Source organism: Triticum urartu, chromosome 1A (genome assembly GCF_056163025.1).
Source record: "Triticum urartu cultivar PI428250 chromosome 1A, HENAU_Tu73, whole genome shotgun sequence".
Classification (NCBI taxonomy): domain Eukaryota; kingdom Viridiplantae; phylum Streptophyta; class Magnoliopsida; order Poales; family Poaceae; genus Triticum; species Triticum urartu.
This window is the reverse complement of record NC_141873.1, coordinates 399,983,467-399,995,099: the sequence shown is the minus strand read 5'-3', so window position 1 is coordinate 399,995,099 and position 11,633 is coordinate 399,983,467.

Here is an 11,633-nt window from a genome sequence, read left to right as displayed (position 1 = left end):
TTGATTGCTCCATGCTATATTATCTACTATTTTGGACTATAATTGGGCTTTATTTTCCACTTTTATATTATTTTTGGGACTAACCTATTAACCGGAGGCCCAACCCAGAATTGCTGTTTTTTTGCCTATTTGGGTGTTTCGAAGAAACGCAATATCAAACGGAGTCCAAACGGAATAAAACCTTCGAGAACGTGATTTTCTCACCGAACGTGATCCAGGAGACTTGGACCCTACTCCAAGGAGTCAAAGAGGAGGTCACGAGGGTGGGGGGCGCCCCCCTAGGGCGCGCCCCTGCCTCGTGGGCCCCTTGGAGCTCCTCTGACGTACTTCTTCCTCCTATATATACATACGTACCCCCAAACGATCAGAAGGGGAGCCAAAAACCTAATTCCACCGCCACAAATTTCTGTATCCACGAGATCCCATCTTGGGGCCTGTTCCGGAGCTCCGCCGGAGAGGGCCGTCATCACGGAGGGCTTCTAAATCATCATAGCTCTCCGATGAAGTGTGAGTAGTTTACCTCAGACCTTCGGGTCTATAGTTAGTAGCTAGATGGCTTCTTCTCTCTCTTTGAATCTCAATACAAAGTTATCCCCCTCTCTTGTGGAGATCTATTCGATGTAATCTTCTTTTTGCGGTGTGTTTGTTGAGACCAATGAATTGTGGGTTTATGATCAAGTCTATCTATGAATAATATTTGAATCTTCTCTGAATTCTTTTATGTATGATTGGTTATCTTTGCAAGTCTCTTCGAATTATCCGTTTGGTTTGGCCAACTAGATTGGTAGTTCTTGCCATGGGAGAAGTGCTTAGCTTTGGGTTCGCTCTTGCGGCGTCCTTTCCCAGTGACAGAAGGGGCAGCAAGGCACTTATTGCATCGTTGCCATCGAGGATAACAAGATGGGGTTTATTTCATATTGCATGAATTTATCTCTCTACATCATGTCATCTTGCTTAAGGCATTACTCTGTTTTTAACTTAATACTCTAGATGCATGATGGATAGCGGTCGATGAGTGGAGTAATAGTAGTAGATGCAGAATCGTTTCGATCTACTTGTCACGGACGTGATGCCTATATACATGATCATGCCTAGATATTCTCATAACTATGCTCAATTTTGTCAATTGCTCAACAGTAATTTGTTCACCCACCGTAGAATATGTATGCTCTTGAGAGAAGCCACTAGTGAAACCTATGGCCCCCGGGTCTATTCTCATCATATCAATCTCCATCACTTTAATCTTGCTTTGCTTTTTTTACTTTGCCTTTACTTTTCACTTTGCATCTTTATACCAAAATTATTATATCTATCAGATCTCACTCTCGTAAGTGACCGTGAAGGGATTGACAACCCCTAATCGCGTTGGTTGCGAGTAGCTATCGTTTTGTGCAGGTACGAGGGACTTGAGCGTGGCCTCCTACTGGATTGATACCTTGGTTCTCAAAAACCGAGGGAAATACTTATGCTACTTTGCTGCATCAACAAAGAGAAAATCTTCTACCATGAGCATATTCCTCACGTGGATATGGAATCTCTGTCGTGCTTCACACCAGTCCTTAGTGTTCTTCATGACGCTGGACTGTTAAACTTTTGCTCTGACATCTGCGATTGGAATGAAGAACTGATTCTTCAATTCTTTGCAACGCTGCACATCACAGGAGATTCTGAAGATGTGAATTCATGGGTGCTGGACTGGATGTCTGAAAATACTCACTACACTGCACCAACTTCTGAGTTGCTCCGTGCCTTACCACTCAGTCCTCCCCTTGAAGAAGCTCGTTGCATCTACAGTGAACCTGAGCTTACAAATCACTACATGCAGGTTCTAATGAAACCTTTGAAGCCAGGTCAGGCACCAAGAACCAAATTCCTCGTGAAGGAATTGTTGTATGTGCCAAGAACTGTCTATCGTATTCTTACGAGGACAATGAGTCCTATCAAAGGCCACGACTCATCTGATGAGGAAATTGTTGGCATCATGAAGGATCTGGTATTCAACATCGTTCATGGCATTCCCGTCAATTATCACGATTTCTTCATGAGTACTCTGGCAAATGTTGCACTGTCTCCGTTTGAGCTGTAGCCTTATGCACCTTGGATTGTGAGATTCCTTGGGACAAGGTCTTCACTCAACTACAAAGCTGATTTTCAGAATCACCTCAGCTACTTGCCCCCAATTGAAGTCCTCAAGCAAACCTATTCCTCATTTGATGGAAAGGGCAAGGCACCAGCTGTTATAGATGAAGGCATTCGTCCATTGGATGGTCAATTTCGCAAAGCTGCTTCTTATTCCACCAATGATGACTCTGCCACACATGACTCTGCCAATGCACCCAAGTCCACTCCTCAAGCCACTGCTCCGCGCGTGCTGACTGACCGTGAACTTCTGCTTAGTCTTCACCAGAAGGTGGTTCGAAATCACAAATGGGTTAAGTGTCAGTTTGGTTCATTTATTCACAACATGACCGCTACACACAATGCAGTGAAGAAAAACCATTACTACCTCCATCAAGTCTTCGGTCGCACCTGGGCAATCCTGTCACATCTGTATGGTGAAGACGGTCTGAAGAAAATGGGTCTCAAGGAAGATTTTGGCTGGTCTGCACCTCCACCGAAGAAATTCAAGAAGGTCAAGGTTCCTTCACTGGTGGCCAGCTCATATTCTTCATCGCGCGACACTGATGAAAATGAAGACTTGGACGACACTGCGGCAGGCCCTACTACAACAAACGACCCCAACAACGCTGGCGCTCCTTCATCAACTTGATATTCTTCAGGGGCGTTAGTCCTCATATTCGATCCTTTTGGTCATTTGATGACAAAGGGGGAGAATTTTGAGTTAGTCTTCAAGCGGGTCTTCTATATGGACGTTTTTTTCAAGTTACAACTCTCGTTCTTCTGAGACTTTTATTGGATCGAGTTGTAAACTTAAACCCGATGGTGCTCTGATACTCTTGATATGTTTTTCCGCATGCTTATTCCTCGTTAATATTATTGCACGCATGCTGAATTACATCAGTCGCCATATTTCATCATGCATTTCAAATTCTTCACTATTATATGTCAAATGCGTGTATGAATTACAAGATATAGGGGGAGATCTCCATGATTCAACTCTTCAAGTGTGCATTGCTTCAAAAGCAAATTCCTCACTATGCACATCTTCAGGGGGAGTTCTTCTATATCTTGCAATCAAATTCCTCAATATCAGTATTTACACTTCATATGTGTATCCCCGTTGAAAACTTAACCTATATTTTCATCAATCACCAAAAAGGGGGAGATTGTAAGTGCATCTAGTGCCCCTTAGTGATTTTGGTGTATTGAAGACTTATAGGTTAAGGGACTAATGCGTTTGTGAGTGTACACAGGTCTATAAGTCTATGAGGAGTTTGATATTTACAGAGAAAGTCGACCCCTAAAAATGAAGTTCTTCGGCTGAAGACTTTGGCTTTCTGAAGACTTTGAAAGTGAAGAAATTGGTGTGACCTTGAAGACTTGGTATTCATTCGAGGAACATGAAGCGTGAAGACTTTTGTTTTCCTAGTTTCATTTTCTCTTTCTTGAGTCATAGGAAACACCGTACTGTTAAAGGGGGTCGAGGAAATACTAAGGAAAAACTTCCATGTGATGCTCAACTCAAAATCCTACACCTACCAATCCCTTCGAGTGAAGCCATTGGAAATCTCATACAGTACAGTCATATTCTGACTGAGGAGTTAGGAATTCACCAGTGCGGATTGCCTACACAGTGAGGAACATGATAGCCCTGAGGATTTTGCTACTCAAAATTCCGACCGTTGCTGTGCTATGCGCCAGCTGTCCCAAAATATCTATCCATCTAACGGTCATATCATTGAAGGGCATTTATGTCTTATCATGTCGGGTTGCTCCCTAGGCTATAAATAGCCGCCCCCTACAACCACTAGCTAGTTGGCTGCTCTGAGAGAAACTGACACTTGTCATTTGAGAGCAACCCATCCTCCGAGGACTTTGAGCAAAAATCATCAAGTGAGGAAAACCCAAACCCAACCCAAACACCTACAAACCCCAAGTGATTGAGCATCAATGAAGAGATTGATCCTGCGTGGATCCGACGCTTGTTACCTTTGAAGACTGCGCTTCTTCCAGACGGTTAGGCGTCATGGTCTAGAACATCCAAGAGGAATTTTGGATCGCTGAGTGACCAAGTTTGTGAAGGTTTGGAAGTCGCCTGAAGACTTACCACGAGTGATTGGGCGAGGTCTGTGTGACCTTAGCTCAAGGAGAATACGGTGAGGACTTGGTGTCCCGAGCTGCGTGCTCAGGACTGGGTGTCCGGGACTGTGTGTCCTCGAGTTTAAATACTCAGCCGCTCCAACCAGACGTACAACTGAGACAGCAGTTGGAATTGGGCTACCAAATCATTGTCTTCACCAAGCTTACTAGTTCTATTTCCTCAACTCTTTCATTTCCTCATAACTGTGTTGTGTGCTTGTTCATATCTGTGTTTGAAGACTTTGACTGAAGACTTTCTCAATTTCCTCAGTTCAATTTCTTCAGTCTGTTTGTCTTCATCTTGTGTTATCCTGTGCTTACGCTTCTTGTACTCTATACCTGTCTTCATTTCATCATGATAACTATGCTTGTATTCTATTATGTTTACTTTTGAGTACTTATTCTACTGCTAGTAGTTCTTCGCTAAGGAATTTTCTCACCGGCAAATTCCTCGGTGAAGAATTTCATAAAAATCGCCTATTCACCCCCCTCTAGTCGATATAATGCACTTTCAGACCAGGATAAATGATTCTTGTTTTATGTTGTGTTTTCGATCTTGTTACTCACTTGTACGGTAACAAAGTAGCAACATGCCTTTACCTTCCAGGGGACTTCGTCAGGGTGACCCATTGAGCCCTTACCTGTTTCTCTTCGTCGCGGAAGGACTCACCCGTCTATTGGATAAACAGATCCGCCTCGGAAATATAACCCCTATTAAGATTGCCCGGGGATTCCCTAGAATATCAAATCTTTTGTTCGCCGACGACAGCCTACTCTTTTTCAAAGCGTCAAAAGAAGAGGCCGAAAGAGTGAAACAAGTCCTCATTGAATTCCAAAAGGGTTCGGGGCAGCTGCTCAGTTATAGCAAGTGTTCTGTTCTTTTCAGCGAGGTTTGCCCAGTGGAGGTCCAGCAAGACGTCAAAAGTGTGCTCGATATAACGGCCTCGACCTTTGAAAGCAAGTACTTAGGACTTCCCATGCCAGAAGGGCGAATGAAAGAATCCATATTCCAGCCAATAATGAAGAGATTTATTAAGAGATGTTCGGATTGGTCAGAGAGGTTTATGTCTCATGCAGCGAAAGAGGTCCTAATTAAGTATATCCTCCAAGTCCTCCCCACTTACTATATGGGGGTTTTCAAAATGACCCAGGGTTTCTGCGAAAGATACGAGAAACCGATTCGTGATTTTTGGTGGGGCGATGAAAATGGTCACAGGAAGGTGCATTGGATGTCCTGGGAACGCATGATGCTACGTCTTGAGCCTGCGTTGGTTTTCCCCAAAGAGGAAGGGATGATGCAGCAGAGTAGCATAAGTATTTCCCTCAGTTTTTGAGAACCAAGGTATCAATCCAGTAAGAGGCCACGCTCAAGTCCCTCGTACCTGCACAAAACGATAGCTACTCACAACCAACGCGATTAGGGGTTGTCAATCCCTTCACGGCCACTTACGAGAGTGAGATCTGATAGATATAATATTTTTGGTATTTTTGGTATAGAGATGCAAAGTGAAAAGTAAAGGCAAAGTAAAAAAGCAAAACAAGATTAAAGTGATGGAGATTGATATGATGAGAATAGACCCGGGGGCCATAGGTTTCACTAGTGGCTTCTCTCAAGAGCATAAGTATTCTACGGTGGGTGAACAAATTACTGTTGAGCAATTGACAGAATTGAGCATAGTTATGAGAATATCTAGGCATGATCATGTATATAGGCATGACGTCCGTGACAAGTAGACCGAAACGATTCTGCATCTACTACTATTACTCCACTCATCGACCGCTATCCAGCATGCATCTAGAGTATTAAGTTAAAAACAAAGTAACGCCTTAAGCAAGATGACATGATGTAGAGAGATAAATTCATGCAATATGAAATAAACCCCATATTGTTATCCTTGATGGCAACGATGCAATACGTGCCTTGCTGCCCCTTCTGTCACTGGGAAAGGACACCGCAAGATCGAACCCAAAGCTAAGCACTTCTCCCATGGCAAGAACTACCAATCTAGTTGGCCAAACCAAACGGATAATTCGAAGAGACTTGCAAAGATAACCAATCATACATAAAAGAATTCAGAGAAGATTCAAATATTATTCATAGATAGACTTGATCATAAACCCACAATTCATCGGTCTCAACAAACACACCGCAAAAAGAAGATTACATCGAATAGATCTCCACAAGAGAGGGGGAGAACTTTGTATTGAGATTCAAAGAGAGATAAGAAGCCATCTAGCTACTAACTATGGACCCGAAGGTTTGAGGTAAACTACTCACACTTCATCGGAGAGGCTATGATGATGTAGAAGCCCTCCGTGATGACGGCCCTCTCCGGCGGAGCTCCGGAACAGGCCCCAAGATGGGATCTCGTGGATACAGAAAGTTGAGGCGGTGGAATTAGGTTTTTGGCTCCCCTTCTGATCGTTTGGGGGTACGTATGTATATATAGGAGGAGGAAGTACGTCGGAGGAGCTCCGAGGGGCCCACGAGGCAGGGGGCGCGCCCTAGGGGGGGCGCCCCCCACCCTCGTGACCGCCTCTCTGATGCCTTGGCGTAGGGTCCAAGTCTCCTGGATCACGTTCGGTGAGAAAATCACGTTCCTGAAGGTTTCATTCCGTTTGGACTCCGTTTGATATTCCGTTTTTTCGAAACACTGAAATAGGCAAAAACAGCAATTCTGGGCTGGGCCTCCGGTTAATAGGTTAGTCCCAAAAATAATATAAAAGTGGAAAATAAATCCCAATATAGTCCAAAACAGTAGATAATATAGCATGGAGCAATCAAAAATTATAGATATGTTGGAGACGTATCACGCATCCCCAAGCTTAATTCCTGCTCGTCCTCGAGTAGGTAAATGATAAAAAGAGAATTTTTGATGCGGTGTGCTACTTGGCATAATTTCAATGCAAATCTTCATAATTGTGATATGAATATTCAGATTCGAAAGATTCAAGACAAAAGTTTATATCGACATAAAAAATACTTCAAGCATACTAACAAAGCAATTATGTCTTCTCAAAATAACATGGCCAAAGAAAGTTATCCGTACAAAATCATATAGTCTGGCTATGCTCTATCTTCACCACACAAAGTATTTAAATCATGCACAATCCCGATGAGAAGCCAAGCAATTGTTTCATACTCTAACTTTTTCAAAACTTTTTCAATCTTCACGCAATACATGAGCGTGAGCCATGGATATAGCACTATAGGTGGAATAAAATGGTGGTTGTGAAGAAGACAAAAAGAGGGGAAGATAGTCTCACATCAACTAGGCGTATCAACGGGCTATGGAGATGCCCATCAATAGATATCAATGTGAGTGAGTAGGGATTGCCATGCAACAGATGCACTAGAGCTATAAGTATATGAAAGCTCAAAAAGAAACTAAGTGGGTGTGCATCCAACTTGCTTGCTCATGAAGACCTAGGGCAATTTGAGGAAGCCCATCATTGGAATATACAAGCCAAGTTCTACAACGAAAGATTCCCACTAGTATATGAAAGTGATAGCATGAGAGACTCTCTACTATGAAGATTATGGTGCTACTTTGAAGCACAAGTGTGGTAAAAGGATATTAACATTGTCCCTTCTCTCTTTTTCTCTCATTTATTTTTTTATTTTTTATTTGGGCCTTTTCTCTTTTTTATGGCCTCTCTTTTTTTCTTTTTTTTATTTGGGCTTCTTTGGCCTCTTTTTTTATTTTTCGTCCGGAGTCTCATCCCGACTTGTGGGGGAATCATAGTCTCCATCATCCTTTCCTCACTTGGGACAATGCTCTAATAATGATGATCATCACACTTTTATTTTTCTTACAACTCAACAATTACAAATCGATACTTAGAACAAAATATGACTCTATGTGAATGCCTCCGGCGGTGTACCGGGATATGCAATATGACAATGATGAATGTGTCATGATAAACGGAATGGTGGAAAGTTGCATGGCAATATATCTCGGAATGGCTATGGAAATGCCATAATAGGTAGGTATGATGGCTGTTTTGAGGAAGGTATATGGTGGGTGTATGATACCGGCGAAAGGTGCACGGTATTAGAGAGGCTAGCAAAGGTGGAAGGGTGAGAGTGCGTATAATACATGGACTCAACATTAGTCATAAAGAACTGATATACTTATTGCAAAAATCTAGAAGTTATCAAAGCAAAGTATTACGCGCATGCTCCTAGGGGGATAGATTGGTAGGAAAATACCATCGCTCGTCCCCGACCGCCACTCATAAGGAAGACAATCAATAAATAAATCATGCTCCGACTTCATCACATAACGGTTCACCATACGTGCATGCTACGGGAATCACAAACTTTAACACAAGTATTATTTAAATTCACAACTACTCAACTAGCATGACTTTGATGTTACTACCTCCATATCTCAAAACAATTATCAAGCATCCAACTTTTCTTAGTATTCAATTCACTCAAAACAAAGTTTCACAAATCTTGAATACCAAGCATATTATTATTAAGCAAATTACCATGCTATTAACAGAATCTCAAAATAATTTAAGTGAAGCATGAGAGATAAATAGTTTCTTTAAAACAAATCCACCACTGTGCTTTAAAAGATCTAAGTGAAGCCCACAGAGCAAAATTACTTAGCTCAAAAAGATATAAGTGAAGCACATAGAGCAAGACTACATAGCTCAAAAGATATAAGTGAAGCACATAGAGTATTCTATCAAATTTTAATTCATGTATGGCTCTCTCAAAAGGTGTGTACAACAAGGATGATTGTGGCACACTAACAAACAAATACACAAATAATACAAGACGCTCCAAGCAAAACACATATCATGTTGGTGAATAAAAATATAGCTCCAAGTAAATTACCGATGAAAGTGGACGAAAGAGGGGATGCCTTCCGGGGCATCCCCAGGCTTTGACTTTTTGGTGTCCTTGGATTATCTTGGGGGCACCATGGGCATCCCCAAGCTTAGGCTCTTGCCACTCCTTGTTCCATAATCCATCAAAAGAATTCACCCAAAACTTAAAAACTTCACAACACAAAACTTAAAGTAGAAAACTCGTGAGCTCCGTTAGCGAAAGAAAACAAAAGACCACTTCAAGGTACTGTAATGAACTCATTATTTATTTATATTGGTGTTAAACCTACTGTATTCCAACTTCTCTATGGATTATAAACTACTTTACTAACCGTAGATTCATCAAAATAAGCAAACAACACACGAAAAACAGAATCTGTCAAAAACAGAACAGTCTGTAGTAATGTGTAGCTAGCGCAAGATCTGGAACCCCAAAAATTCTAAAATAAATTGCTGGACGTGAGTAATTTATCTATTAATCATCTTAAAAAATAATTAACTAAATAGCACTCTTAAAATAAAAATGACAGCAGTTCTCGTGAGCTATAAAGTTTCTGTTTTTTACAGCAAGTTCAACAAGACTTTCCCCAAGTCTTCCCAACGGTTCTACTTGGCACAAACACTAATTAAACACAAAAAACATAACCGAAACAGAGGCTAAATAATTTATTTATTACTAAACAGGAGCAAAAATCAAGGAATAAAAATAAAATTGGGTTGCCTCCCAACAAGCGCTATCGTTTAACGCCCCTAGCTAGGCATAAAAGCGAGGATAGATCTAGGTATTGCCATCTTTGGTAGGAAATCCATAAGTGGCTCTCATGATAGTTTCATATGGCAATTTTATTTTCTTTCTAGGAAAGTGTTCCATGCCCTTTTTTAGTGGAAATTGAAATCTAATATTCCCTTCCTTCATATCAATAATCGCACCAACCGTTCTAAGGAAAGGTCTACCAAGAATAATAGGGCAAGAAGGATTGCAATATATATCAAGAACAATGAAATCTATGGGCACATAATTCCTATTTACAACAATAAGAACATCATTAATAATTCCCATAGGTTTCTTTATAGTGGAATCCGCAAGATGCAAGTTTAGAGAGCAATCATCAAGATTACGGAAATCTAGCAAATCACACAAAGTCTTGGGAATAGTAGAGACACTAGCACCCAAATCACATAAAGCATAAAACTCATGATATTTAATTTTAATTTTAATAGTTGGTTCCCACTCATCATAGAGTTTTCTAGGGATAGAAACTTTCAACTCAAGTTTTTCTTCATAAGATTGCATCAAGGCATCGACAATATGTTCGTGAAGGCTTTATGTTGACTATAAGCATGTGGAGAATTTAGCATGGATTGCAACAAGGAAATACAATCAATTAAAGAGCAACTTTCATAACTAAATTCCTTGAAATCCAATATAGTGGGTTTAGCAACATCTAGATTTTTATTTCTTTCAATCCCACTTTCATCAATTTCATCATAAAGATCTAAATACTCCGAATTTTTAGAACGCCTTCTAGGTAAAGGAAGATCATATTCAGTTTCATCAAGATTCATATTGCAAAACAAAGATTTAATAGGAGACACATCAATAACTTTTAGATCTTGATTTTCATAGGAATTGGAAGAACACGCTTTAATAAAGGCATCTTTGGAAGCACGCATCCTAGCGGTTCTTTCCTTGCACTCATCAATGGAAATTCTCATGGCTTTGAGAGACTCATTGATATCATGCTTAGGAGGAATAGATCTAAGCTTTAAAGAATCAACCTCAAGAGAAATTCTATCAACGTTCCTAGCCAAATCATCAACTTTAAGCAATTTCTCTTCAAGCAAAGCATTAAAATTGTTTTGTGAATTCATAAGCTCTTTAACACTATTCTCAAATTCAGAGGGCATATTATTATAATTTCCATAAGAGTTGTTGTAGGAATTCTCATAATTATTAGAAGGATTACTAGGATATGGCCTAGGATTAAAATTCCCTCTATAAGCGTTGTTACCAAAATTATTCCTACCAACAAAATTGGCATCCATAGATTCATTGTTATTTTCAATCAAAGTAGACAAAGGCATATCATTAGGATCAGAAGAAACACTCTTAATAGCAAATAATTTCATAAGTTCATCCATCTTTCCACTCAAAACATTGATTTCTTCTATCGCATGCACTTTTTTATTAGAAGATCTTTCAGTATGCCATTGAGAATAATTAACCATAATATTATCTAGGAGTTTAGTAGCATCTCCTAAAGTGATTTCCATAAAAGTGCCTCCCGCGGCCGAATCTAAAAGATTTCTAGAAGCAAAATTGAATCAGGCATAAAAAATTTGTATAATCATCCACAAATTCAAACCATGAGTAGGGCAATTACGTATCATTAATTTCATTCTCTCCCAAGATTGTGCAACATGTTCATGATCAAGTTGTTTAAAGTTCATAATATCATTTCTAAGAGAGATGATCTTAGCGGGAGGAAAATACTTAGAGATAAAAGCATCTTTGCACTTGTTCCATG